Consider the following 4,701-nt stretch of genomic DNA (forward strand, 5'->3'; position numbering starts at 1 on the left):
GCACCATGCAGGGCATCATATTCTATAACCATAAGAATTATACATAATAATAATATTTTGACAATATACGTTAATGGCCTGCATTAAAAAAAGCTCTGCCGTAAAGATCCTTTAAACAAAGCATTGACAAATATTATAATAAAACAGTTAAGTTTGGAGATTTTTTTTTCCGTATTTTATTCATACATTAATACTAATTAATACTATTGCTGGTTTTGAACTTACAAAGTTTTATAAACATACATCTACCATTAATATAAAGATAATAAGCTAACAGTACCTCTAGTATGTATAACAATAAGGCTCTATGACCAGCTATAGCAAATCGTTAAACAGATAGCTACACACATAACTTACAGAAGACAAAAAAAAGAAAGAAAGGGAGAGAAGAAAAAAATAAATAAATAGGGAAAAACCACAATAGTCCTCGTCTCCCCCAGTCCCCTTCACACTAATTTTTCTTGCTCCTTTCTCCTTCTTCTTCCCTTTTCTTACCTATCCAATTATCTATTTCTCCAAAATATTGGGTATCTATTTGATAATATCAGTTGTTGGAATAGGAGAGAATCCCTTAATGGAGATATCATTTGTATCTATGTCTGATCTGGGAGTGATAGTATAAGGTTTTCCCATTTAGCCAGGAAGGTTATTACTTTAGTGTCTAAAAAGATTAAAGGGTCTTTTATATCTGTTGCTAGTTGGAACAGCATATTATTAACAAAAGCTGAAATACCAGGTGCTCTTTTATCTTTCCAACTTCTAAGAATCATCTGTCTTGCCACTAATATAGCTGTATTAACTAAATGCTTATTTTGTATATCTTTCTCATCCACGAGAAGTAAAACATGTTCTAATTTAAATTTGGCTCTAATAGGTGTAAATTTATTCAGCCAATATACTATCTTACACCAAAACTGCTGAATCTTCGGGCAGAAATAGAAAGCATGTGGTAGATCAGCTTCTATAAAATTACATCTTGGACATTTAGTAGGACCTTGTCTATTCCATTTAGACATTCGCTTCGGCGTTAAATAGCTCTGTTTAATAATTTTATATGTGATTCCCTAAATGGGATGGCATGTGTATACTTTGTGATCAATCTGAACCCCTTTTTAAAGTGATCTAGTTTTAGATTACTAATCTCTAAACGCCATTTAGCATACAAATCTAATATTTTATCTTTAGCTTCTAGGGAAATTATGCTTTTATATAAAAAAGAAATTGAGTGTTTCCCAGACCGATAGATATCTATAATTGCGTTTATACTCCTGAGACTGTTTGGATTGTAATCTGCCAATTTATTGAAGTCCACAAAGTGGCGAATTTGTAAATAAGCAAAAAATTGAACTCTTTTCAAATTGTATTCTTTAACCAAAGAGTCAAAAGTTTTTACAGATTTAGGCCTCTAGTTATCAACGTGTCTACTTACATGCCATCGCCGGCCCCAATACGCTCGCTTACCATCGCCACCGCGGACCTGAATACGCTCTCCAAAGTTATCAATAAAGCTGTCAAAAAGCTGCGCACCAAGTACGGGGCGATGAGCAGCGGACTGTGATAGTTATCACTCATCTGATCTCGCTGCTCTTCGGCTTTTTGACAGCTTTATTGACAAGCTGTCACTAAGCACCCACACTAAACTACACTGTTCTACCCCCTATATCGGCACCCCCGGAGCCCCCCACAACTAAATAAAGTTATTAACCCCTAAACCGCCGCTCCCGGACACCGCCCAACTATAATAAATGTATTAACCCCTAAACCGCCGCTCCTGGAGCCCACCGCCACCTACATTATACCTAGTAACCCCTATCCTGCCCCCCCTATACCGCCGCCACCTATAATAAATTTATTAACCCTATCCTGCCTATCCCGGACCCTGCCGCAACTAAATAAATTGTTTAACCCCTAAACCGCTGCTCCCAGACCCCGCCGCCACCTATATTAAACTTATTAACCCCTAATCTGCCCCCCCTACACCGTCGCCACCTATAATAAATTTATTAACCCCTTTCCTGCCCCCCCTATACCGCCACCACTATAATAAAATTATTAACCCCTAAACCTAAGTCTAACCCTAACCCTAACACCCCCCTAACTTAAAATATTAATTAAATACATCTAAATATTATAACTCTTATTAACTAAATTAATCCTATTTAAAACTAAATACTTACCTTTAAAATAAACCCTAATATAGCTACAATATAAATAATAATTATATTGTAGCTATCTTAGGATTTATTTTTATTTTACAGGCAACTTTCAATTTATTTTAACTAGGTACAACAGCTATTAAATAGTTATTAACTATTTAATAGCTACCTAGTTAAAATAAAGAGAAATTTACCTGTAAAATAAAAACTAACCTAACTTACAATTACACCTAACACTACACTATACTTAAATAAATTATTCCTATTTAAAACTAAATACTTACCTGTAAAATAAACCCTAAGATAGCTACAATGTAATTAATAATTACATTGTAACTATTTTAGGATTTATATTTATTTTACAGGTAACTTTGTATTTATTTTAGCTAGTAAGAATAGTTATTAAATAGTTATTAACTATTTAATAACTACCTAGCTAAAAGAAATACAAAATTACCTGTAAAATAAATCCTTACGTAAGTTACAATTAAACCTAACACTACACTATCATTAAATTAATTAAATAAATAACCTACAAATAACTACAATTAAATACAATTAAATAAACTAACTAAAGTACAAAAAATAAAAAAAAATAAGTTACAAAAAATAAAAAAAAATAAGTTACAAACATTTAAAAAATATTACAACAATTTTAAGCTACTTACACCTAATCTAAGCCCCCTAATAAAATAACAAAGCCCCCCAAAATAAAAAAATACCCTACCCTATTCTACATTAAAAAGTTAACAGCTCTATTACCTTACCAGCTCTTAAAAGGGCCTTTTGCGGGGCATGCCCCAAAGAAAACAGCTCTTTTGCCTGTAAAATAAAAATACAACCCCCCCAACATTAAAACCCACCACCCACACACCCCTACTCTAACCCAAACCCCCCTTAAATAAACCTAACACTACCCCCTGAAGATCATCCTACCTTTAGCCGTCTTCAGCCAGCCAACCACCGATGGAACAGAAGAGGACAGCCGCAGCGGCTGAAGTCTTCATCCAAGGGGTGCTGAAGAAGTCTTCCATCCAATTGAAGTCATCATCCAGGCGGCGTCTTCAATCTTCATCCATCCGGAGCGGAGCCATCTTCAGACGAGCCGACGCGGAGCCATCCTCTTCTACCGACGGACTAACGACGAATGACGGTTCCTTTAAGTGACGTCATCCAAGATGCCGTCCCTCGAATTCCGATTGGCTGATAGGATTCTATCAGCCAATCGGAATTAAGGTAGGAAAAAGATTATAAAAGATTTTCAATTTAGCCGAATAGATCATAGTAGCTTTTATTCCCATGTCTATTATTTGTGTGCATAGAGGGGCAATTTCCTTTCTTTTATTCAATGTTTCTGCAGAGAAATCCTGAAAAATCAGGATACGTTTATTATTACATTTGAGGGATTTGCTTACGGTATAGAGTTAGGATCTTACATCTTGGAAATTTAAAAATCTTGCTATAATTGGTCTTTTTAAGGTCATAGAGACTTCCTTTAGCTTGGCGGGTCCTATTCTATGGGCTCTTTCAATAGTTATTGGGAGCTGATCCGGGGGGTCCCCCAATGCCTTGGGTAATGTTAACGCAACAAATTCTATAATATCAGCAAATTCCTGAGATTCTGGAACTCCTATAAATTTTAAATTGTTTCTACAAGACCTATCTTCTAAGTCGTCTATTCGCATTTGTAGGGACTGTATTAATTTAGCTTGTGAGTCTAAAGAAGATTGCTGGCTAAATTGTAGGTCATCTATATCGGAAATTCTATTTTCAATCTCTGAAAGTCTATTTGAGAACTGCTTGATTTCATTAGACATACATGATATCTCGCTTTTTATGTTTTCAAGTTGTGGCAGAAAGATATCAGAGATTTGTCTAACCAAACTGTCTGTATCAATTTGACTGCTCATACTGTTAGTCTTATAAGTCTGTTCTATATCTAATGTGCCCATACTATTGCGTGGTTTTCTATCTTTTAATTGTTTAGGAGGCATGGTCTCGTAATTACCCCTACTACCAGTCAGGAATCTATCCATCAACTATTAATATAGAACAGAGGTTCCCTGTGCAAAAAGTGCTTGTGAGAAAAAAAAATGAAAAAAAATAAAGTGTGTAGTTAGATACCTTTAGGTGTTTTAAATTAGTGCTTAGTGATTTAAAAACGGTGCAAGTGTAACCTTGTGCTCTAGGTGATATAATTAGAAATCCTAAATGGTTATCCTATGTTCTCTAAAAATACCTATTCCTTAATTCCTGTTATTTAAGATAAGTGCAAGTGCAGACTAGTGCTCTAGGTAATATAATTAGAATTCTTAAATGGTTACTCTATGTTCTCCAGAGTGACACCCACTCCTTGATTCCTGTTATTGGTACTAGGGCCAGTTTAACCTGATCCTTTTTTCTCTTTCTCTTCCCTTCCCCCCTTTCTTCTTTTCTCCCTCCTTTCCCCTCTTTCTTCCCCTTTTCCTTCCTTTCCCTTCCTTTCCCCCTCTTTCCTTTCCCTTTTAAGCCTGGATATTAAAGTTTACTCAGGTGTCTTTTATGT

Source organism: Bombina bombina, chromosome 4 (assembly GCF_027579735.1).
Source record: "Bombina bombina isolate aBomBom1 chromosome 4, aBomBom1.pri, whole genome shotgun sequence".
NCBI lineage: Eukaryota > Metazoa > Chordata > Amphibia > Anura > Bombinatoridae > Bombina > Bombina bombina.